The following is a 27,427-nucleotide window of genomic DNA, read 5'->3' as shown; positions in this document are numbered from 1 at the left end:
CTCGTATCTTTCTGTTTGCAGGTCAGGAGCAACTTTTGTAGCTACATTGGAATTTTCATTACACTTTGCCCTAAACTTATAACTGGTTAGGTCAGGAGTAGGGCTAACTGCATTCTAGTTTTCCTTTTACACCCATCCTACAGTTGCTCTTCTTTAGTCTTTCCTTTGTTTCTTAATTTTCTCTCACATGTTTCTTTTTAGTTCTCCATTTGCTTTGTTATTTTGGTCTCGATCTCTTGTTTTGTCATGTCTTTTCTTTTGTGCTTTTCTCAATAAGACTAAATTGAATGAAAATGCTCTTGCTTGGCTCAAAAGACAATGTGGCGAAACTTGAAAAGGGAAATTGTGACAACAAACAATGGATGGCTAATATGTAATCCGCTTCTTTTTCTTGGTTTATATATCTTTGAAAGTCAATGATGTTTGAATGGAAAATATGATCCATTCGAATGGAAATCCATAAGTAGAACCATGATGCCCACATTGAAAGAAAGAACAACACAGTAAAAAATAAATTACAAAGCATAAAATATTTAACAATAATGCACACAACTCTCACACACCAACTCAATCAAATTTCATTAACATAGGCATATATTTATACATGAGGAGAGGTCTTAAGATTTTTTGATCTCCACAAATTTCTCAATCAATAACTCCACAAATCACTCCATAATTCTCTCAATCAATTAGTCCACAATTCTCTTACACAAAATAACAACTTTACAATAACACTAAAAATTAACAAATGGATCATTATTCCAACATTTCTCCCCCATAATGATCATTTGAAAATATTCCAAGATCATCTATGAATTTGCAGAACTTTTCCTTAAATAGTGTTTTGTTGAATATATCAGCTACCTGTTCATTTTTTCTGCAGTACTCGATCTCGATTACTCCTTGTTGAACCAAATCCTGAAAAAAATGATATTAAATATCAATATGCTTGCTCTTATTATGAAAAGCTAGATTCTTGGTCATCTGAATAGTACTTTGATTATCACACATCAACTAAGTGGGTTTCTATTGCTGTTCATGTATATCCTCTAGAATTATTTGTAACAAAATTGCTTCACATGCTGTTGTCGTTGCCGCTTTATACTCTTCTTCTAATGTGGAGAGAGAAACTATAGGTCGCTTGTTAGTATTCCAAGCAACTGCCACTGAACCCATACTAAATAAATACCCAAAAGTTGTTTTTCTATCGTCCATACATGCATTCCAATCTGAATCTGCATAACCAATTAACCTAAAATCTTTTGTAGACCAATATAACAAACCATAACCCACTATTCCACGCAGATATCTTAAAATCATCTTCCCTACTTTCCAATTTAATTCCTTGGATTCTGCCATAAATATTTATACCATACTGATTGCGCAAGAAATATATGGTTGATTTGTAGTTAAGTAGATCAAACTTCCGAACGTTTGATGATACAAAGTAAAATCAACTGAATTGGAGTCATCATGTCAGTATAAATTCAAGCCAACTTCCAAAGGAGTTGTCGATGGCTTGCAACTCAACATTCTAAACTTTTTAAGAATGTCCCAAGTATACTTCACTTGTGACATGAAAATACCATCTTCCTTCTGCCAAACTTCAATACTTAAGAAACAATGCAACTCACCAAGATCTGTCATCTCAAACTCAACTATCATATGTGACTTAAACCTTTGAAATAGTTTTGTATTGTTCCCTTTGTATATCAAATCATAAACATATAAGAGAACTATCAAAATGTCTTTTCTTGACTGAAATATATAGATATTGGGCTTAGATAAACTTTTAACTAAGCCATGGTCCTGAAAATACTTATCAATTATTGAATATCATGCCCTTGGCACTTGCTTAAGACCATATAAGGGCTTCTTCAACTTATAAACATAATATTCTTTTCTTGACACTTCAAAACCCTTAGGCTGCTCCACATAAATTTCTTCATCCACATAACCATTTAGAAAAGCTGATTTAACATCCATTTGAAAAATTGGCCACTTGTACTGTGCAGCTAATGTAAGAACCATCTTGATTGTATCCAACTTTTCCACTAGGGAAAATGTCTTAGTATAATAAATTCATTATTTATGTGCATATCCCTTTGCAACTAAACGAGCCTTATACTTATCAATTGCGCCACCTGATTTATACTTGGTTTTATAAACCCACTTAGTTCCAATTACTTCTTTTCCTTTTGGTAATTTGACCAAGTCCCATGTATCATTTTTCACCAAGGCATTCAATTCTTCTTCCATAACTTCATTCCATTCCTTCTTTCTTGATGCTTCTGCATAATCCTGTGGTTCATCCATTTTTATTACCTGACCCATAAGTGCATAATTCACAAGGGAACTTTGAGATCTAGTCACCCTTCTTTCAAAATTTCTATCCAACAGACTACTTTCTGAATGACCCCTTTCAAGCCACTTACACTTCTTCTTAACTTCATCTATCTTTAGTGACTTGGAATTTGATTCATCACCAATATTCACAACATCTTTCCTCAAATCAAATTATACTTGATCCGGTTGATAGATTCCCTGCTCATCAAACACAACATCTTTGCTTATTATCACCTTCCTTGCCTCTGGATCAAACAACATGTAGCTTCTTATTTCAGTAATGTATCCAATAAATATACACTTCACACTCTTATCATCCAATTTCCTCCTCTTTTCCTTAGGAACATGTGCATATACAGTACAACCAAAAACTTTCATATGTGCAACACTTGGTTTGTATCCTGACCATGCTCTTTCTAGAGTCAAATTCAACACTGCATTTGTAAGACACCGATTAAGAGTGTATACTGCTATGTATATTGCTTTAGCCCAATATTCATTTCCAAGGAACTTAGTTTTTAACATGCTCCTAGCCATTACAACTATGGTCCTATTCTTCCTCTCTGCAACCCCATTTTGTTGAGGAAAGTATGAATTAGTAAACTCTCGTTTTATTCGATTCTTCCTGCAATAATTAAAAACTCGTTTGACTTTTATTCGCCCCGATTATTTGTTCTCAGGGTGAGAACTTTTAGACCACTTTGCTTTTCAACTAAAGCCTTAAACTCAAGAAAATGAGAAAACACTTCAGGCTTCTCTTGCAGAAAATACATCCATGTCTTCCTAGAATAATCATAAATGAAGGTGAGAAAATAATGTGCCTTAAGACATAGTCTCCATTGGACCACACAAATCTGAATGCACCAATGCTAGACGTTCTCTAGCCTTCCATGTTCTATCTGAGAAACTTTCTCTCTGTTGTTTCCCAAAAATACACCCTTCACATATTTTATCATCCAAATTGATATAAGGAAGACCTATTACAAGTCTATTTGGGCACATCACTCCCGATGATCAGAGTAGTACAATTATGGCTCGTCAAACCCTAATTCAGTTGCTACATGCCCTAGACATGTCATCAAATTGAATGCTTTCATCCATGAAAGTTTCCTAGATTGAAACCCTGTTGAAATGCCTTCTTGGGACAGCAGCACAGCCTTGGTCAAGGGCAACTACACTGAAGTGCACTTAGGCCCACTTATACCTACACTGTAGTGCACTTAGGCCCACTTATACCTACGCTGGGCGAGAATGAGCGAAATTGGCATAGGATTCGAGGAATTTTCCTTGATTCTAGAGAAATCTAGAAGGATTCTAGCTCTTATCTCATCCTATGAGCTCATTTTTGGATAGGCTATGGATCATTCAACCCTCTATCCTATCACCCCTTTCTCCATGGAAACTAACTCCAATTATGGAAATCCATTCAATGCCTAATTTATGAAAAAACCACTTGCATTTCCCTATAAATTGACCACTCATCATCGTGATCAGGGGGTTGGAACTTGGATATTATAGAGAAATACTGTTGGTTTGAGACTTGAAATCATTGTCAAGTAATGTTATGCTAATGGATTGATGTGATATTGGTGTGATGAGGGTTTGGACTAAGCTGGATGAGCGACACGAGATCAAACCACATTGGGTGTAACTTCTCCTTCTATCAATCAATAAAGTTGTTTTTCCCTTTTCCCATAATTTTGTCCATATCTATGATGAATGTATGTTCAAATGTTGTCGATTCCATTTGTTTATAGTGGATAGATCATATGCTTTGATTTTTGTCGTCTTCTGTTTATGTTGGCAGGTACCAATTGAGCGAATTCAGTGTGAGCGGGAGCGACAGAAGCAATTAAAAGGAGATCAAAGGAAGCGAAGGATAACAAGTAGGTTCCTTTATCTTATCTGTTTATTGTAGGAAAAGGTTAAACATCTTTACTTCTATTGTTCTAAGTGTAACTACTCACTTAGGGAAGATGTACTTATCCGTAGGTATAAATTCCTTATAAAAAATTGGTGACCATACTGGGGAAAGGCCGTCGTTCCTGGTAGTTTACCCTTATCACATTACATCCTAGTAGACTTTACTTGACTTCATTGATCTCTTTTCAGTCATTTTGAAGTTTTTTGGTCAAAAAAGTGTGCTTAAAAGTCTCCTGTTTGTGCTCTTTGGCACCAACGCAATGTTGGTCATGACATAATGCGCTGTAGAGAAGCCTTAGCTTAGAGACACTGCTCTGCAATGCACTGTCTACCACTCAGGGTTGCGCTGATCCCTGTCAAGCTAAAAGACCCATTGTTTACTTGATTTTTTCCAAATTTGCTTCTGATGTTGTTTACAGAAAGATCAATGTTTTCTATGGCTCTAAAATAAATTTTCGTTTCTTCTCCTAGCCCTACTTTGACCTTGATTGTTTAGTGTTTCTTAAGGGATTTCTTTATCATTATCAATTCATTGTCAAAATTAGCTTACATTGATTAGTATTTTCTGAAAAAGAATTGTCGTAAAGTCTTCATTTCTTTGAAAAAGAAATTGTTGTAAAGTCTTCGTTTCTTGTGAAAAGCATTGATTGATCGTTTGTGCATTTAGTTTCTTTATGTTCATCTAAACATTAAAGGAATGAAAAGAAAAACATGCATAATGCATTTAGAAGTTTGTGTGTGCTTGTAGGAATGGTATAGGGAAAGTTGCATTAGATGTGCTCTATGCTCTTTGTTTAAATATTCTGATTGCTCTATCCCTTTTAGTTACAATTTTCATTGTTTAAATCAAATGAAAAGAATGTTTCTCATCTTAGTTGCATTCTAGGAGTTTCAAAAACATCATGCGGTGAACCTGAAAGGCAAACTTTTAAACAAGATCAACTAAAATTTATCTCAATTAACCTAATGGAGCATTGTAACTTAACGCATAACATTTAGAGGTCTAGGCTAGAGACGTGTTCCGACGTCGTTAAACATAGCAGCTGTCACTAATGGTCTGTGATACATTCCGAGTGTGATACCTCATTCCACGTACGTAAGTATATTGTAGCTCATCCACGTACTTTCAGGTATATAGGGTGGTGTTATAGTACGAAAAGTATAAAGGAATGCTCTCACTGTGTGGTTTCACATTAGACATCGCTAACATGGATTGGGCCTCCATGTACTTTTGGGTATATTTGGGAGGACTACATTAGGTTTCTATCCATCCATAAGTAACCGCGTCGGCCGCCTTGTATACTGTGATAAAATGAAAAAACATTTGGGGAGATTACCTACACGTATGTTAAGTCCTTGGCTTCTCCAAGGCAGTATATTGCAGTTCACAGTTACTTGGTAATCCTTTTTCCTAGATTATCCCTCTTTTGTTTTGTTATGTTATTTTGATTAAAATAAAATTAATTGATTGCAGATAACATCCTCCACGTCACTCTTAGTTGTTCTTAGTTTTAGATGTATGGCAACAAATCTAGAGTCCATTGATCAATGATTTCCTTTTTATGGGAATCCTAGTCCTTTTCCTCCTTTCGGAAATATTAGTGCTCCTTATATGGCTACATTGTCCCTTCTAGGACTTACCATCACCTTGCTAGTATGGTTGTTCTCAACCTCCTTGGCCCCACAACTGAATATTCCTACAACTGGACAAAATCAACCTCCAGTTGATCCTAAAGTTGACCCTTTACCTTCTTCGTCGGTTGTTTCTTCCTCCCCTTCTTCCTCTTCTCCTGGTGAAAGTATTGACACTAGTAACCAAGTGGATAAGAAGAAGAAGAAAGGGAAGAAGAAGAAGAAGAAGAAGAAGAAGAAGAAAATTCAGCAGGGGGTCAACAAAGCAACCATTGCTTCGAATGCAACTTCTGATGAGAAACCGTCCGATAAGCCTCACAAACTTTGATATCCTTACAAACTTTGTACGAGAGACCATCTTCTTTGAAATTGTTTTGGTATTCCTCAGATATTAAAAGAATGGTATTCTCGTTCACATCATCTTGTGTCATCAACTTCTGGAGATCATGCTGGTGACACACCATCAACTAGTGGTAGTAAAGTTCATGGAAAGAAGGGTAAAGTTATGTTTCCCTATAGGTTATGCGAAGGGAACCACTCGATTCGCCTTTGTCCCTATCCAAATGAAGCCCAAAAAGTGTTGGATAACCGTCCTGCTTCTCTTCAATGACTTCCATCTGGTTACAAGAGACTTTCCCTTAATCCTTCACTAGTTGATGAAGTGACTTACCCAAATCAACTGCCGGTCAAACCCACTCTATCTAAATGTGAATCCCATGAGTCTATACCTGACCAATCACAAGTCGAGGAAATAGTTGACCCGATTTCACCTTCAGTTAATTGTACCTTTCCCGTAGAGAGTGAGTATGATACCACTCAGGTTCTTTTCCTTTCTTCAGATTCGAATGAGCTTGGAGGCAACCCTCCTGTTCCATCAAGACAGGAGGAAAATCATCCCGTTCTCATAACTCAAGGGGGTAATTTCCCTGTTCTTATGGTACCCCCTCCAAGTAGTTTGGTCACTTCCTTTGATTGGAATCGACTAGTAGGGTGCTGTATTCCTTCTTATGTGCCTTTCAATATCATAGTACAAGTTTATAATATGATTGTATCTGAAACTATTATAGATGAAGGTGCATCTGTGAGTATCCTTTCCTCCACTGCTTGGCAGGTGCTTGGTTCACCGCCACTTGTGCATGTTACCCAGAATCTGTTGGATTTTAACAAAGGAACCAATCAACCATTAGGGATCCTTACTCAGTTGCCTATTACTTTGGGAGGAAAAATTGTTTATATCATTGTGATGGTAGTCCCGGGCCCTTTATATTACAATTTGCTTCTTGGGCGCGACTATGTTTATGACATGGGAGCTATTGTTTCAACACTCTTTCGAGTTATGTGTTTCCCACATGAAGAAAAATTGTCACCGTTGACCAACTTTCATTTCCCAGCCCAAATATGGCTTCCAGTCATGATCCAGGTGGATGTTGGTGGCCACCCACCAACCCATTTGGACCCCCACAACTGTCTCTTTCAGTCTTTTCAGTTTCCTTAATTGTAGCACAACTTACTATTTTTAGCAGTTTTTCGGGTCCTGAACTTCCGGAGCCGTTTTGAGGCCCTAAACGACGTTTTTTTGGGAATCTGGGGGCAACATGGGTCTATAGACCGATGTTGCCCTTCCCAAAGTGGTAGTGCTCGGATAGATCTTTCTAACGAGCTATTGTACGCGTCAAACGGAGATCGTATGCCAAAGTTACGACCCCGGGAAATTGATGTACCAATTTACCCAAACGGGGCCCACAATTTGGCGTTTCATCTTCTAGGGTTAGGTTTCGGGATGTGAAGGGTTTTCCATTGTTTCTCAACAATAAATAGGCCTTCAAGCCTCATTGTAATACAGTTCGGAACAGTTCAGAGGCATGTAGCCGCCACATCTCTTCTCAGAGATAAGCTACCATCGCCCTAGCTGGTTTCTTTCCATTTCTGTTTGTAAACATATTTCAGTATTTTACAGTAATGAAATGAAGTATTATTTCCGCTGCATCTCTGTTTTTATGGTTATCGCATCTCTGTATTTATGGTTATCTCTGTAATCTATTGCGTTCCTGTTTAAATCCGGATCAGTGGTATCAGAGCGGTCTGCTTTTTCTCTGTTTTTCTTTGCATGTCCCCAACGAGGTCGGGATATAAGGAGTTAGGGCTTGAACTGGTCGAACCTTTGCAAGACCAGCCTCGCAAATCCCGACGGCCTCCCATGGCGGATGAGAAGAAAGACGAGGGGGCAGGAGATCCTATCAAAATCTTGCTCGAAGAAGCCCTCGAGCGACAACGGAACGCGATGATGGATAGCTTTGCGCAGATCCTTCAACGGCTACCCAGAGGCGACGCATCGGCTTCCAACAGCTACTCTGGAAACGCCACACCATTCAAGGTACAAGTTAATTTTGAAATCCCCATCTTCGAGGGTCAAATAGACGCAGATGCCGTAGATAAATGGTTAAATCTGCTAGATGGGTATTTTTCTGTGCATGAATTTTCAAGTCGGGAAAAGATTGTTTTCGCTCTTCTCAAAGCAGCCCCCCACGTCAAGGACTGGTGGGAAACCTACTGCGAGCAGAAGGATGAAAGTACAGGCTCACTATTTTCAGCCGCACCCACTTGGAATGACTTTCGGGATGCCATCAAGGAGCAGTATTACCCTGTCGGAAGCTATGAGGACAAATACATCAAATGGACCACATTGCGGCAGGGACGAGACCAAGATGTGCCGGAGTTCACAAACATTTTTCATACCCTTCGCACACAGTTGGGTATCAAAGATTCTGAGCTGCATCTGGTACTCAAATACCGCGGCTGCCTGCACAGATACATCCAGGAAGAGATGGTGTTCTTGAACATCTCCTCGCTCGGCACGGCGTACCGATATGCTGTCAAAATCGAGCAAAAGTTCAAACAGAAGAAGCGAGACTTTGGATCTGCAAATCCGAAGCCCAAAGGACAAAGCCAAGGCGGGGTGACCCAAGACAACCCGTCGAAGCCGCAAGAAAAGAACAACACCATGAAGCCGAAGAAAGACACAGGGAAGTGGTGTGAGTTCCACAAGAGTCCCACTCATAACACAAGTGAGTGTCGGACCAAGCAGTCGCTGGTGGCCGAGTTGAAGGCTTCCGAATCAGATGCATGTTCCGACCCTGAGCCAGAACTCGAGAAGGGGAATGGCAAAGGGAAGCAGATCATTGATGCGGATCCTAGCGCCACTGTTGCCACTGCCAAGATCCAGAAGAATGAACTTGCAGATCCAGAGGAAGGGGAGCGTCTTTTCCACTCACAGATGTGGGTGAAGGGTTCACCGCTGCGATTCATTGTCGACAGTGGTAGCCAAAAGAACCTGGTTTCAGCAGAGGTCGTGAAGCGGTTGGGCCTACCGACTACACCGCACCCGCAGCCGTACAGTATCGGGTGGCTTCACGAAGGACGAGATCTCAAAGTTCGCCAGCAGTGCCGCCTTCCCTACAGTATCAAACCATTCACAGACGAGGTATTGTGTGATGTTACACCTCTGGATGTTTGCGATGTATTATTAGGCCAACCATACTTATGGAGGCGACATGCTGTGTATGAGTCAAGGCCTCGTGCTGTCATTATTTCTTTAAATAATTCATTATACAGGATACCGGAGGTAGCCCCACCTACTGCCACATCCTTGATCACTACCAAGAAAGGCAGCAAGCTCATATCACAGACCAGGAAATTCATCTGTCTAGTTCACTCCCAAAATAAGGGGAAGATCGTTGCTACATCCATGACCCCTGCAAAGGGTTCCTCTACACAGCAGCAGCAGCAAAGGAATACGGTCATGACAGAACACAGGAACAACTTCTCCTCAGTCACAGGGGTACCACATAAGCTTCAAGTGGGCAACAAATTCTGGTTGCATCTGCAGAGAGAACGCCTTACCAGAACCCATCAGAAGCTCAGATCACTCCGACATGGTCCTTACAGCAGTACCAAGGCTATGGGGAACAATGCTTTGGAGCACATCATTCCTCCATTCCTTCGCCTGCACCAAATTTTCAATGTGGACCATCGTCGACCATGCTTCCCACCATCACTGGACACATCAGAGATTGCAGGACAAGTTCAGCAGATGGAGGAACTCAACGCAATGGGGACCATTGCTTCCTAAGGGGGGAGGAATGATCCAGGTGGATGTTGGTGGCCACCCACCAACCCATTTGGACCCCCACAACTGTCTCTTTCAGTCTTTTCAGTTTCCTTAATTGTAGCACAACTTACTATTTTTAGCAGTTTTTCGGGTCCTGAACTTCCGGAGCCGTTTTGAGGCCCTAAACGACGTTTTTTTGGGAATCTGGGGGCAACATGGGTCTATAGACCGATGTTGCCCTTCCCAAAGTGGTAGTGCTCGGATAGATCTTTCTAACGAGCTATTGTACGCGTCAAACGGAGATCGTATGCCAAAGTTACGACCCCGGGAAATTGATGTACCAATTTACCCAAACGGGGCCCACAATTTGGCGTTTCATCTTCTAGGGTTAGGTTTCGGGATGTGAAGGGTTTTCCATTGTTTCTCAACAATAAATAGGCCTTCAAGCCTCATTGTAATACAGTTCGGAACAGTTCAGAGGCATGTAGCCGCCACATCTCTTCTCAGAGATAAGCTACCATCGCCCTAGCTGGTTTCTTTCCATTTCTGTTTGTAAACATATTTCAGTATTTTACAGTAATGAAATGAAGTATTATTTCCGCTGCATCTCTGTTTTTATGGTTATCGCATCTCTGTATTTATGGTTATCTCTGTAATCTATTGCGTTCCTGTTTAAATCCGGATCAAGTCAACCATCTTCCCTAAATGGTCCTTTTGTCCCAATGGTATCTTCCCCGCCACGGGTTAATTATGTGGCAACTTGCTCCATGCCTACATCAACTGACGATCAATTTCGTGATGTTGTGCATTATGTACTGGGGGCATTGGAACCAGATCTCTCTAATGGATTCCTTACTACGTATCCCTTCCAGAGCATTGTTCTCTCATCTGATGAGAACCTCTTGGAAGTCATGACCTCTTATGGGTCGGGATCAAGGAATCATGAGCATAGTTTCTTGTCTTGTGTCAAGCTTGTTAAAAAAATGAAACAAGGAATATGAGGATAGTTCTTTTACTGTGTCGAACTCATTAAAAAATGAAACAGGTCCCATAGTATAGTTCCTTGTCTTATGTTAATCTCGTTAAAAAATGAAACAAGGAATCTGAACAGAGTTCCTTGTCTTGTGTCAAGCTCATTAAAAAATGAAACAAGGTCTCCTAGAGCAAAGTTCCAATTTGAGTCTTTGATTAGATCTCGTAAATCCCAATCGAGTCTTTCACTTGATCTTGTAAATGAACCTTCATTCCATCCACCTGATAGCCACGATTAGTCTACTTAGGTGAATGTAATGAAGCTTGGGGGGCATGCACCTAGAATCGAGTCATCATGTTGGGGGCATGCAAACCAATCCCAAGCATAGTTTTTCATTTCAAGCTTGTGTAAAAATGAAACTAAATTTAGGCATAGTTTTTCGTTTCAAGCTTGTGTAAACATGAAACTGAATCCAAGCATAGTTCCCTATGGTTCAAGCTTGTGTAAAAATGAACCCATCTCCATTTTAACCCTCGTGATTCCCATTCTATCAGCCTCTTCTGTCAGATGAGCCTTGGTTTTTCTCTTTCCATCGTCACTATCTATTTGGCCGATCATACACTTTCACTTTGTTGTTTTACCCTTTTTGAGGAACAGTTGCAATGAGTGGTCTTATTAGCCAGCCTATTCACATAAAGAAATATGTTTTGAGAAGTTTCAACATCATTGGAACTAGTTTCTATCCTATACACCACTAGTTCCTCTAAGTGGAGTCCTCTTTAAGCTCTACATGAAAAGATTGGCAAGCGCTTGTCCTTTTCAGCTCGTAAATGGATTGGAAACGACATCTACTCAATATAAGTTTAACCTTTTCTGGACTGAGATATATTACTTAAGAAAAAGGAATACGTTGATCGAACATGGTCAATAGGTTCTCTCTTGTATTATTTTACGCTTTTTCAGAATTGAGAGACAAATTTACGAAAAATAACTAGTGGAGTTTTCTTTTTGTCCCTTTTCAAACTCTCAAAACATGAAAAGGACCGAGTTCTCATTGTTGTTAAACTCGTTAAAGCATCAAATAGTGACAAGCTTGTCTATCATGACAAGACCGAGTTTCACCTTCGTTAGACTTGTTAAAACATCACATAGCGATGGATTCACCCAAAGGGTAGAATTATACATCAAGCATATGTTATCATCCTTAAGCTTGTTAAAAAATAAAGAGGTATTGGTCAACAATGACTGGGGAAAATGGGAAAAGGGATAAATCACATTATGGTAGCAAGTCGCTCTTGAACATGACACTTTCACTTCATCTTTATGGCTATTTGGGTTGGGTTATCTGCTTGATGGTTATCATACATATGGTCTATCACACCATCCATCACTTTGGTTTTGGGTCAATGCTTCAAATTCATTCAGTCGCCAACATGTTCAAGAGAAGTCACTCAATAAACTTCATCCTTTGCAATACTCATAAACCTTCATTTTCATGACTGCCATTCCTGAACATTGTGTCGTCTTTCACATTCTGTCTTCAAAATCATTACACTCGTTTCATGTAGTTGATGGGGGATATATCAAGGCCCTCCTGCGACGAGTCGCTTCTTGTTGAAATAAACACATTATCCAGGAAGTTGACTTAGAAACACCCTTCCAGTACCTTGAGGCTTGCATACATCAATGACAAGTTTCTCACTTACGGAGACAGGTTGACATCACAGGCCTTCGACCGAAAGACTTTGTATGGTGTTTGACATCAAAACATTTATTCACGATATGCAAAATTTACTGTAGTACCTTGAGAATAATTATCATTATCGGTGATGTTAACGACTTACATCATTGGCTGGTAATCAGATGGTGTCTTCCAATGTTTGACTTCAGATCACATTTTCACATGGTTAGACTCGTACTTGAGCGAACAATTGGACAAGATAGAATACCCTAGATCTAGTTTCATCCATCCGAGTTGTGATTTCAGGAGAGTACTAAATCATCTGCACGATGGCTTTACATAGATGGTCATCCTATCACGAGTCTATATTTGTAGACGACTATCTGATTTATGTACATGCAATGAAAAGTTTATATGTTGAGCATGGGTATGCCTTCCCTTAGAAATTCATGGAAAAATCAAAGATATCATGATATTATGTATTGTAATTGATGCAGGTCACCATCCTCTTCAGATCCTCGTCATCACATCATAAAGCATATCACTCAACATTATCATTTTCGACTTCATGCTTTAGGGGGAAACTGTTATAGGTCTATTTGGGCAAATCACTCCCAACGACCAAATCAATACAATTAGGGCTCACCAAACCCTAATTTAGTTGCTACATGCCCTAGACAAGTCATCAAATTGAAATCTTTCATCCATGAAAGTTTCCTAGCTTGAAACCATGCTAAAATGCCTCCTTGGGACACCAGCGCAACCTTGGTCAGGGGAAACTATGTTGCATAGCAGGTAGGTCCATTTAGACCTGCACTGTTGTGAACTTAGGCCCACTTATTCCTGCGCTGGGCGAGAATGAGCAAAATTGGCATAGGATTATGGGAATATTATTTGATTCTAGAGCATTCTAGAAGGATGCCCAACTCTTATCTCATCCTATGAGCTCGTTTTTGGATAGGCTATGGATCATTCAACCCTCTATCCTCTCATACCTTTCTCCATGAAAACTAACTCCAATTATGGAAAACCATTCAATGCCCAATTTATGACAAAACCACTTGCATTTCCCTATAAATTGACCACATCATAGTGATCAAGGGGCTGAAACTTGGATATTATAGAGAAATACTGTTGGTTTGAGACTTGAAATCATTGTTAAGTAATGTAATGCTACTGGATTGATGTGCTATTGGTGTGATGAGGGTTTGGACTAATCTGGATGAGTGACACGGGATCAAACCACATTGAGTGTAACTTCTCCTTCTATCAATCAATAAAGTTGTTTGTTCCTTTTCCCATACTTTTGTCCATATCTATGATGAATGTATGTTCAAATGTTGTCAATTCCATTTGTTTATAGTAGGTAGATCATATGCTTTGATTATTGTTGTCTTTTGTTTCTGTTGGCAGGTACCAATTGAACGAATTCAGTTTGAGTGGGAGCGACGGGAGCAATTTAAAGGAGATAAAAGGAAGTGAAGGATCAAAAGTAGGTTCCTTTATCTTATCTGTCTATTGTAGGAAAAGGTTAAACATATTTACTTCTATTATTCTAAGTGTAACTACCCACTTAGGGAAGATGTACTTATCCATAGGTATAAATTCCGTATAAAAAGACCATTCACCATGTTCTTCTTTCTTATCAGAACCAAACTCTGAAAATTCAAATATCCCATCCTATAATGAAAATTCTTACTATTTGCTTCTTCCGTTGTATTCAAACTTTGTGAATTACTTGAATCAAAGGAGATTTTGGAAATTCTATCTTCATTAATTTCACCTCTTGCTACAACTAAATTTTGATTCAACTTATCCATGATTAAGCATTCTTTATTATCAAACACTAACTTGTAGTTTTTCTCCATCATCTTTCCTACAGAAAGTAGGTTCTTCTTCAATGTCGGTGTCAACAAAGTGTCCTCAATTAGCTTCTTCTTTCCATGTAATGCTGGTATTAAAATTGTGCCTTACCCTTTAACCTCAAAAACACTATCATCACCAAATATAAGTTTGCCATAATTATTCTCATTAATTTTGGTAAACAACTCCTCTTGAGATTTCATATGAGTTGAACATCCCGGATCAATATATCTTACTTCACTTTCTTCACTACGTGCCATCAAACTTGAGATGAATAACTTATCATTCCTAGTTTCCTCAAAAACTTTATTAGCACCCTTATACTCTATGTCTCTCATTTTTGCATAACAATCTCTTTCAAGATGGCCAATTTTTTGGCAATAATAAAACTGTGGTCCTCCACCTCTTCCTCCATTTCTGCCTCCATCTCTTCCTTGTCCTCTTCCGCGAGATCCATCTCTGCCTCTTCCTCTGAATTGACTAGGATTCCTTCCTCTACCTCTCGAAGGAGATGCATATCATTGTGAATTTTGATGATTTCTGTTTTGATTCTAATTATGATATGGACCCCTACTCCTTCCTCTTCCTTTATGTTTTGCAGAAAAGGCATGTTCTACTTGCTTAGATGGATGATTCTCTTCAACAATTAACAAGAATCCACTTAATTCAACAATTTTCGTGGTATTTAAATCTTTGGAGACCATAAAACTGGTAGTGACCATCTAAAACTTAGGAAAAACACTTCTTAAAATCTTCTTAATTATCCTTCTTTCTGGAACATCTTCACCCAATGACCTCATTTGATTAACAATATCTTGCATTTTTTTGATGTAATCATGAATGGATTCATTACTTTTCATATGGGCATTTTCAAATTCCTCCTGAATGTTTGTAGTTTAGCTATAACAACACCTTCATATGCATTCCATAAGATATCCCATGCTTCTTTAGATGATATTGCACCACTGATTCTTGGAAATATAGATTCTTCAAGAGCACTTCCTATAAGTTAAAGTGCTTCATTATATTTCTTAATAACATACTTAAGCGATTTATTTTCATCATCACTTTATGTTTTGAATTCATAAGGAGAAGGCATAGTGTATCCATCAGTTACAAATTCCCATAAATCTTCGGTGATGAATATTGGTTGCATATGTTTGCTCCAATAAAAATAGTTTGTGCCAACAAGTTTAGGCAATACAATAGTGCTTGTCGCCATGAGGGGAGTAAGAGATAATTAGAGAATTAGAGAGAGAAAGTGCACAATGAACACAATGTGTCCCACTTCAACCTAGGACAAGAACCAAATGTCCCAAAAATTGGGACTCAACCACCACCAGAAAATGTCGTTTTTATTAAATAGAGAGTACAAGATGGTGCAAAAAAAGCACAATTACAATCAATTTCTCCTTCAAGAGGAAGTAATCATGAATGAAAGTGATTAATACTTCTCAACTTCTATTTTTATCTCACTTACAAATCTCTTTTTTCTTAAGAAAAAACATTACAAAATATCCATTTTAAGAGATTGCAAATATAACCTCAATTTTAAAATCAAATAGAAACTCAATTAACTCTCATGTTCTCCTCGTCCACAAGGTCTTGGATAAACAATGATTGGGTGATTTGTTAAGGCACTCTTTGATGTGAAGTCATTGGTTCAATTTCCCGCCCCGATCGAGGTGATATATTGGATATGATGAAGATGTAGTCCTACCAAGCTTACCAAAAAAAAAAAAAAAAAAAAACTCTCATGTTCTCCTCACCAATTCTCGCTCTTCGTGAACTTTGCATTAAAAAATATAACGAATAATTAAAAGGGAGAGTTTTTTAAATTTTAGAGTCCATGTTTCATAAAACATTCTCACTCCACTTTTCTTGATTTCACATTCACTCCACTCGTATTTTAGAATTTACCTTCACCATCTAAACCAATTTAACTTCATGCATACCATTTAATATTTAAAAAACTTGATGCAGCTTTCAACGTAGGTTTGATCCATGCAATTTCAACCCATCTCTGCCAATGCATCTTTGCACATTATTCCACACAACACATAAGTCTCCACACACTTCTTTTTCACTCCGCACACTCACTACAACTTCAATGCCGACTCTTTTCCAATGCAGCAACACACACCATGCAACAAATGCAATAGATCTTCATGATTTGATCTATACACCAAAAAAAATTGTAAAAAAAGAAATTTACACCAATAAACGTATCTTCATCGCATAGATATGAAGACAAGAATTTTCACGTAGCAGGATTAATCTACATGCTCCAACTTTGCTTCGTGTCCAACACTTCTTTATTTAGGTTCTTCACGCAAGTTCTCATAGGTCCCACAAAATCTCTAATTCTTGGGGGAAATGGCTCTGATACCAAATGAAGAAAGCACAACATAGTAAAAAATAAATTACATAACATAAAATATTTAACAATAATCCACACAAATCTCACACACCAACTCAATCAAATTTCATTAACACAGGCATATATTTATACATGAGGAGAGGTCTCGGGATTTTGTCAACTCCACAAATTTATCAATCAATAAATCCACAAATCACTTCATAATTCTCTCAATCAATCAACACACAATTCTCTCACACAAAATAAAAACTTGACAATAACACTAAGAATTAACAAATGGATCATTATTCCAACACACATCTATTTTAGGATCTTCGTTCCTTGACTTATTCTGGTAATTGAATGGTGTTTTCTCGACGATCCAACTGATTAGAGAAGGGAAAGGGGAAACTAATTGTGAGAATATCGATTTCAGAGGTATATACAACTGTATTTGAAGGAACAACCTCTCATGCTCTCAATAAGTCGAGATCCATCTTCCACCTTGGTGATATAAATGCTGATAAAATGCCAATGCACATATTGAAATAAAATAAACGAAGGGTGAAAGAATAAAAAGGCTTCCTGTGCAAAAAGGTGAAGAAAGTAACTTCGTCGGGGTACTGAATAAGCTCGCTAGCAACTAAGCAATGATTGTGTTCCTGTATTGATTCCACCAGAGTACTGAACAAGCCTGCTGGCAGTGGAGCAACACTAAAGATGAAACTAAAACTACGATCATTTCAAACTCGCGATTACATATCGCCCTTCTCCTAGATTGAAACAATTGTGATATAACAAGATTTGTGAATGTGTTCAACCGAGAAAGGGGATAGAGGAGACTACATCTATAATTAGGTCAAATGGGGATTTCGACATAATCCACATGACGAATCAATACTTCTTAAAGGTCTAAGGATTTGTGCTCAAAGATATACCTAAAAAGAGAAGCTAAAGTTTTACCAATGTGTCACCAATTGTTTTTGTTGCGACAAACACCCCAAATTTTTTTCTTACACTTAAATTTAGGAGATTACTTGTGATCCTATGATTTGTTGTTCCTTGATTGTTCATAGTCACTTCATACTTGGTTGATGTTTCCTGAGGTTCTAACTGTGAAAGTCACTTACTTACACATGCTCAACCTTTAAGGCATTTACAAGTGCTCTTCTTTCAATCAGGCCTAACATTCAATGTGTACCTTAGAAAGTCACGCACTGCATAATCCATGCTAATAGTGATTGCATAAATGCTGAGGACAATGATTGCATAAATGTTGAGGACAATAACTGCACAATTATTTGTGGATGATGACTGCAAAATTCCAAGAGACAATGCTTGTGAAGTCTCTAAATACAATGATTCTGTAGTTCCTGGAGATAGAGACTATGCAGTCCCAGTAGATAGTTAGTGCACAACCATAATTTGACAATTCTCTCACTATTAACAACAATTGTATCATCTCCCTTGTGAGTTTTCTTAGTTATCACTTTTGTGCACTTTGGTTTTCATTAGTGTCGCTTTCACTTTTGCGACTATTGTTTTTCTTGCTTGCACTCTCACAAGTAGTGTTTTTGTGTTCTCTTGAATATATCATGTGTCACTTTCACTTTATTTAGCTTTTACAAGTGTCATTTTCATGTTTTCTTATTGTCGCAACTGTCACTTTTGATTGTTTTCACTCTTGCATGTGTTGCATTTTAATGCACCACTAGAGGCCGCTCTAGTGCATTATTCTAAATTAGTAGATCATATATATCATAAGAATATGTTTTAGACACTCTCTCATAGCTTAGCACACTATTTGGTTGCAGTCGACACTCATGTCGTTACTTGTATTCTAAGTGTCACAAAGTGACATTTCAAGTCTCGCACTTAGATATAAGTGTCACTTTGCCATTGTTTCAAGGTATGCATGTCGATTTTGAGTCTTGTGGCATCTGTTGATGTTATCCGAGTGTGAAACGACCATTTCAAGATTCATGTGTTCTTCTTTCTTACCTCACTGATCCCACACTCAACCATTTTGGAGCTTTCAGTCTCTTTGTAACTTGCTCAAACTTCGACCAATATTTATCCCTCCTAGGACTACACACTGTGCATTCCCTGGCCATAATGAAGCATCTCCTATCTCTTTAAACTATACGATATGCATTCTTAGAGGACAACCTCCCTCCATCATCACACTAAGCAACCTTGAAATCCAAGCCATCAATTTGATTGCCCCACCTTGTCAACTGCACAATTATTGTTTTCTCTTGCCCTTGATTGTGCATTGCATAGTTGTAGTGGGTAGTCAGGCCTCTCTGTGTCACTAACTTACCCAACTGCGCAGTTGCCTAAGCCTTCCCCTCAGTGACTGTGCATTACACTTTTCCAGTAAGCAACCCTGCCTCCTTGTCTCTTTGAGTTGCCCAAATGTGCAATTCCCTTCATCAGGTGAGCCTTCTACTATGCATTGTGTAGTTCAAGTGAGTAAGGGATCATATTTATTTCATTGAAGTCCTTAACTACACAGTTCACTGAGCTTGTCTCTCAATCACTGTGCATTGCATAATTATAGTAACTAGTCATGCTCCTCTTGTTGACTGAGATCTCTCACTATGCAATCCTTTGTCCTGACTTGCCCCTTATTTCACATTGCATAGTTCCAATGGATAGTGAGGCCTTCCCTCAGTCCTTGTGATTCCTAAATATGCAATCCCTGTATCTTCCTTCATGCACTCCTCAGTACAGATCATCAGTGAGTAAGCTTAGAACCTTGCCTCTTGGACTCCCTCACTACATAAGAAGACTTGTCATGCCCTACTATATTGCACATTGCATAGTTTTAGTTTGTAGTGAGGCGTCTTTGAGTTCCTACAACCCTCAACTCCACAATTCCTAGCCTCCCTCTCTCAAAACCCTTGCATGTTGTCTCATCTAAATCAATATCTTCCATGAGTAAGAAGAGGCTATATAGGTGGTTTATGGACTGACGTTGCCTTGTCATGTGTGGTCTCCATCTGCAGGTATTGGCATCATAACATGACAGGGTAATGCTTAAGAGAGGATATCAAGTAGAATCCATCAAGGAGAAGCTACATGAGATTACTTGCGAAGAAGGAGTAGAGGAAGAACCATCACGAAGAACACAAAGTAACCTCGGATCAAGACAAAGGAGCTGATTTGGAAGGTTTCAAAATTAACCTAGACCCTTTGGAGGGTGAAAATGAAGAACAAGCAAAGATTTATTATGAAGAAGTCAAATTCAAATCAACAAAAAGATAAGCTTGGCATTGCCACATCATCATGGAGTTCCATGTCATCATTGCCAAGTTATGGCTTATAAAAGTGTCATCACAATCTCATATGTGTCAATGGGTCTTGCCACATCATTTGTGGGATGTAATTATGTATATTCAAAAATGAAAAAATGTAAATGAGTGGAATTCCAAGAGTCACATGTGGACCAAAGAGTCTTATAAGTTCAAAGGTCACTTAGGAGTCCAAGAGTCATGAAGGAAAATCAAGAGTCATGGGGTTATTAAAGGTCATTCCTCTTGTTCTAAATACACCCTCATAACTTGAGAAAATGGATTTTGGAGGCTTAGGATTTTGAGAGCTATCCTTGGCTTCTCTAGCTTAGCATAAGAGAGAATATCATTCTTTGGAGAAGCAGAAAGCGATTTAATGTTCCACTATTGGAGCTAGTGTCTCACCTTTGTAACTGTGTACTTGGATCTTTTACTCAATCATCATAATCTCATTGAGTCAACACATTTTCATGCATGTATCAAGACTATTGAAATACTATTATTTAGATGTTTGTGGTATATGTTATTTTCATATGTACTAAAGAAATTGAACTACTTCATTGGCTTGGGTGCTTATCTTATTGAATGTGTGTTGTATTTGCTTTAATGATCATTGTGTTCATGTGAACTACTTCACTTGATATTTAATGAATCTTTCATTCTTCTCGTGTGCCTCTCTTAGGATAGTACTATTTCTTTCCTTCTAGAGACTCACTCTTCCCTATCGTGAAAGCCTCCTTTTACACATTGCAATTGGTGTTTGATAATGTCAACTTACTTGTTGATTTCAAAGGTTATGTGCATACTCTCTTATGTTATTGATTGTAGCTAAGGAAAACCTTAGAGTTATGGTGCTCGGGCCGATACTCCGGATGGGGCTTCTACTCCAAACAATGTGAGTTCTAATTGGGACTTCACATCAGGGAGACCCCCTTGGTTGATAGATTTCCAACATCATCAACAATATATAATGAGGTTATATATCTCTCTTCTTTTTTATATTATAGCTTTGCTTTGCTTTTAATGTTAATTTTGGTTTTAAATTATGTGATTATTTGGTCTTAGTTTGTTATTACTTATATTATTTAATAATTATTTATTTATATCTTTTCTTAACATTCTTAACGTCTCTTTTCATTGCATCTCTCACCTATTTATCTCTTTGCTTTAGATCATATTTCATATCTTTGTCTTGAGTATGAGCCATGCTTGATTGCTCGAAACTTGACCATAAAAAATTCAATGTGAGTATTCCAGAAATGCAAGAACAAAATTTCTCTTCCCACAAAATCCTCCACTTTGAAACTCATATTCGTAGGGAGCGTTACTCAATGATATATAAGCTTGCTATTTTCGCAACTAGTCGTACAAGGCAGCTATTCCTTGGATGACCTAACTGCACTTTTAAATCTCTTTATCATCGTCATTTCCTTGACAACATTAAGTCTTAGATTTTTTTTTTTTAAATGATGAAAGCATGTGTTATTTCTTTCAAAATGAGCCTTTGAAGAAGAAAGAGATCATTTCTTTAGAAGACAACAAATACCAAAGGGTAAATGATAGGGAGGCTTTCATTGTAGGCTAAGAATGGTAGGCTATTGGAAATGTTTGGAGTATCCATGACCAAGGCAAGAAAAACCCTTAATGAGTGCATTGAGTGGCTATGCGAATTGGCTAAGTGAGAGTTCTACTAGGGAAAACTCACTAAAAATGCAATGTAAGTCCTAAAGTTGGAATGGATGACTAGGATTATATCTCAAATTCCAATTTATGGTTTATCTAATGTATAGGATAGGAGGAGGTGTTGTGAACTATTCTTCAAATATTGAGGCACTTGCAATAGTTTTCAAACATCCATGCATTAGAGTATTGGCATATACATGTGCCATTATAAACTTCAATACACACTTTATCCATACAATGATACCTTTTTCTAACCACTCATATGATTTTGGTGTATTACCTTTGCCTTTCTATAGGTAGATATCATAAGGAGATATGAACTAATAACCATGGTAATATTGCCTACCACATCCACCAAATTAACCATCAATTTACATTTCACATGCAATTTGTAAGAATTAGAGTACTAAGCATGATTGATCAAATATACATCACATTGGAGAACATCTCCAACCACCATCAACCATATGGAAACAATGACATATATAGCCTATAAGAAATTGCATCCAACCATTGGAACATCACACATTTAGATGATTGACATGAACCACTATCGTGCGTAAAATGAAATCATGAACTGACAACTAGTAGTTTCATTAAGTCATTAGTGCACACTAGGAGGAATTTGTATAATTATTTGGTAGGGTAATTAGTGTCACAAGTTTGTGTGGTACTTGGAATTTATTAAAAGTATGAAGGTAAGAACAATGTGATTTAAATATTTGTTGTGATACTTCACAATCATTGGGGTGTTGATAATTTTGGGAGTCAATAATAGTAACTTTGCCTCATCTCCATCCATTAGCATCTCTAGATTATTGTTGAAAACTTCCAAAAGTGGTATAGGGGGGAATTAACCTCATGATTATCACTAGAATTAAAAATACCCATCTGTTACACAAAATATTGTCACCATGACATTCTACAGTTAGTGTGAGTCTATCACCACTCATACTTTCCTCCTATGCAAGTCTTAAACCTCAGCTCTTCATGTCAAGCCTTGAAAAATAAGAGAAAGCCCTTAAAAATCTCTAAAACTCTGGTTCTGCACTTTCTCTTAGCATTACCTGTGGTCCCGCACCTACTGGTCATGTCCCCTGCAGACCTGCCTGCTCTGTTTCTGTGTAATGGGTGCGGACCCCTGTAAAAGTAAAAAAGGTGCAAGTACATTCTTAAAAACTCACTTTGGGTTATTTCTGGAAGCTTCTAGAGGGAATCTTGAGGTGGCAAGTTCGCTCCTTTGAGGTTCATGCATCCCATAACTAAAGGAGCTAACCCCTTGATGTGAGGAGCTTTTCCCTTTGAAGGAGGACTTTATCCCTTCATAGGTGGACCTGTAACTTCCTTCCTTTGCACTATAAAATGAGGCATTGGGCTGGTTACTAGGGAGGTTGAAAGCTGAATATTTTTGAGGGTAAATGCTGTTGGAATTTAGACTTCCTAATTGAGCTTGAGAGGAGAGATTACATACCTTTTGATCTCATTGGGAAGAGTGTGAAGCTTGTCAAAGTAGAGGAGATTCTTGCTTGGACCCTGGGAGGAGCTTGTACAACATCAAGGCACCAAAGGTTGTAAAGTTCTTATTTGTTCAAAGTTAATACAAGCAAATCTACCTTTCTCTAAATATTGTGATTTATAAATAAAAACCAAGAGGTGTTTTAGACCCTACCTTAAGTCCAATGCTAGTTTGTGGCAGCCACACTTCGACCGTCCGAACAAGTTTCCTTTAAAGAACCTGCAAACACAAACAAGCACACATCAAATAACACCTGCATAGCTAATATAATAAATCATATTCATCATGGTGATCAAGGAATCCATGAAATAAACCATAGAAGACAACTTATTGAGAAAAATAAGCTTAGTCGGAGACTATCGATGAATTAATGGGTCTTTGACCCATACAAGATTAGAAGAAACCCTATAATATAGTAACAACATGTTAAGGGAATATGTAGATAAATTTGGACCAAAAGCAATGATCTTTTCTAGTTCCAAAATTCCAATGGAGTTTGATTTGTAGAAAAGTTTGTCAAATATTAGTGAGCTTCAACTCATATATTATTATCCATATTTAAAAAAATGGTTAATAAATAAATTCCCATGAGTGCAATTGATGCCACGAATATGACTATTTTTGCATAAAATGATCTTAAAAGCCATTTCATGTCCTTACAAATCAAGCAAGTAGATTCAAAGTAGTTTACAACTCTAAAGATGTAGCAAAAATAAAATGAACAACACAAGAAATTGCCATCATAAATTCACAATAAATAAACAACTATAAGAAAAAGAAAAGTACTACTATCAAATAATTAAAAAGAAAAAAAATAATAAACACAAATTCGTCTTTAACACCTAAAAAAGTTACTACTAACAAATAAGAGAACGAGAAAAAACTAAGTTTGAGTGGTTGGGTTTTGTATTGCATGTTACATAGAATATTTGGCATAGTTAGATGGGATATATGGGGTTGGAATCAAGGGTTTCTAGTTAACAAGGCCTCTAGCCCTATTGCATTAGACAACCCACTACTACTAGTGATAATGGGTTTCTCTTTGGATCTCCTCTTTCTCTTCAGGTATATAGGTTGATCTTGTTGATTACTCTTTGGACCCCCATCGAGGGAATATAAATTTGGCTTTCCTCTCCTTGGAAACTTGTTCAACACCTCCTGCTTCTCTACAGTCCTCGTGGATCCCTTTCATCAAATACGCTCCAGGTCCCTTTCGTCGATGCTCTCTCTCTCCTTGCCCCATGACATCTACGTTGTCACTGTAAATGTTGTCAAATCTAGGGAGGATCGCCTGCTTTCAACTCCTGAGGATCATGCCCTCTCCTCTCTTCATGGTACCTGTTAGCGCTTGAAATTTCACCTCAGGCTGAAAAAGGTAAACTCCAAGGCAACATCAAACCACTTAGCCTCGTAGCTAGCCCTACGGGGTAGGAGAGGGCTCTCTCCGGTCTATCTCGGCAAAGATCTTCAACGGGCAGAGATAACCAATAAAGAACACTGATTTTAGGCTAGTAAATTGATAAAAAGGTTTGATTTGGGATTTTTAGGGTTTTGGTGGAAAATTGGGGAAAGGCAATTTTGGGTGCGGGGATTGGACACAATTTTCGCAGGGGGTTCTTTGGGGCAAGGTAGGAGACTGTATTGATGCCTTTGAAAGAATCAGATGGGCAAGAATGACTGGTGAGGAGCTAAGGAGAGCAAGTAAACACCTTGAGTTCTCCTTAAACAGATGAAAACATTGATATTAAGCAAACTTAAAAGCAGAGCATGGCAATCATGAATTCTACTTTAACACTTCATTTGCCTAATTTGCAGAAGGAAAAGTAAGAAGATGAATCACATAAAAAACTTACAAGTACAAAGAGAAACACACCATCAATACATGTAACCACAGGAATCCCAAAAAGGACTGCAAAACCCTGGTCTTTCTTCCTTTGCCAAAATTGCAGAGATACAATGAGTAATACAATAGAAGCTTTCTCCCTCAAGAGTCCAACCATGAAAATGACCAAGAAAGTACATAATCTAGGAAATCTAACATCTTTCCTTGCCTCTATGGGTCGAGCTCACTATCCTAGGAGCTGTTTCAACCAATTTTAAACTGAGCACTGAAAACTAGGCAGTCAAAACAACTTGCCTCTATAAGCTAGGAAACCAATTCATTCATTAAATTTTTGCCTATCTCATGAATGAATCTTCTAGAAGAGATAAATGAGTGTCAAAATATCATAAAATTACATCATTTACAACAAGGAGGATCAAAATCCACTCCAAAAAGTCAAATCCAGTCAAAACTGCGTTTTGCTGAGTTGTAGGTGCATTTCTGTGAAAATTTCCCAATGCGTAGCGCGCCTTTGGAGCAACTTTTGAGGCACTTCTAGGTGTCCAAATGAGGCAAAAATGGGATTTTTGGAAAGGTCTGGATGTCTACTTTCCATCCCAAGTGGAATTTCTGAATTTGGTGTCCATTTGCCCCTCCAAAATTGCAATCTCCCAAGACTGCTTCCTGTGTGTCAAAAAAGTGGCAGAAAGTCATTTTTTGCATGTTCTTTGACCTTCTGGAGGCTCAAAACTTGATGAGATCTCTGTAATTGCTGAGCAGGTGTATTTTTGCATGAAAAATCCAAAAATGCTGAGTTTTCCTGAAATGGAGTTGCCCATCTTAAGGGTCGCACGCGGCGCGCTACGCGTTGGGGAGGAAAACCTGTTTGTGGCACAAAAACTTCACAATTGACAAAATTTTCTCCAAATTTCTTGAAAGTTGGGCTGGGAGTCCCCAATCAAGTACCATGCTCAGTCAAAGAGGCTTTGGCCAAAATTTGGAGTGGATCGGGCCTTTTCCGTCGTTTTAGTGCCTTGGCCAACCTCCTTGGATCTGGCGATTGTAATTTTGACATTTATCTAAAACCATGACACCTGTGCAAAAAGTGAAGGAGGTTTTTATTCTTTGGCATGTTTTGGACAAAAACCTCTCTCCGTTTTCCAAAATTCATCTTTTACTGCTCTAAAACATCTTTTGAGTGAAACTTATCCCGATGTGCGAAACAAGGAATTCTGTCGAAGTGAAGCGAAATGAAGGGGATAAGAGGCTTCTAAATTCTTGGGGAAATTTTTGGAAGTAGGGAGGGATGTTAGGAAGCAGGGGAAAGTGGAATCACGGAGATCGAGTGAGGGGAAGGGGTCCAAAAGGGAAAAACACAGGCCCAACCTAGAAAATTGCCAGGTTGTAGCTAGAAACTAGGGTTTGTGCGAAAATGAGGAATTTGGGGGATCTCAGTGATGGAAAGTGTTTGGTAAGGTAATTTAAGGATAGGGGAAGGTGTATGAACATCAGGAAACAAGTTTTTCCGATGATTTGACCGTCCAAGAGAAATTGCCTTCAAAACCCTAGGAGAGGGAAATGACCTTACCTAGGCGCAACTGAAGCATGAACAAGGTGTAAAATGACTCATTAGACACTGAGATGATAATGACAACCCTATGAATGATGATAGACTCAGCTGAATAGTGACATAGATTGGCATTTGGGCAACTTTGAAAAGAGTGAGAGCAAACCCTAGACCTAATGCCTAGTCACCAAATTTTGCTTGAAGACTCACTGAAATGACAAAATTTGACCTGGACACTTAAAAATCACTTTGTAAGAGCACGTTTTATCACTGGAGGAAGGCTGGAAAGACTGACACTAACAATACCTCCCTGATCAGACTCTACTCACCCCATCTCATTCCTTACGAACTGATCATATTACTCTAGAGACTGCCATTTTCCACTTACCAACTTACTACTCCGGATGTAATGAGGAATTTCCCCCTATTGATTTTCTTAGTGGTTTATTAACTCCATATATGCATTGTGGTGGATTTACCCGATAAATTTACCCTTGGTAGCTACAACTAGTGGTGAAGCACTCAAACCTAACTGAAAATGCAACAACCGCAAGGTTGAGGAACCTAGTCTCACTCTGGGGAAGGATATCCAGTTCAACGATATCCATAAGATGGAGAAAGTAGCGGTGGAAAGAATATTTTCTGGTAAACACATGTC

Source organism: Pinus tabuliformis, chromosome X (genome assembly GCF_031772625.1).
Source record: "Pinus tabuliformis cultivar Carrire ecotype Pingquan chromosome X, CPIR1, whole genome shotgun sequence".
NCBI classification, from domain to species: Eukaryota; Viridiplantae; Streptophyta; class Pinopsida; order Pinales; family Pinaceae; genus Pinus; species Pinus tabuliformis.
The sequence above is the reverse complement of the archived record's forward strand: the minus strand, read 5'-3'. Positions refer to the sequence as shown.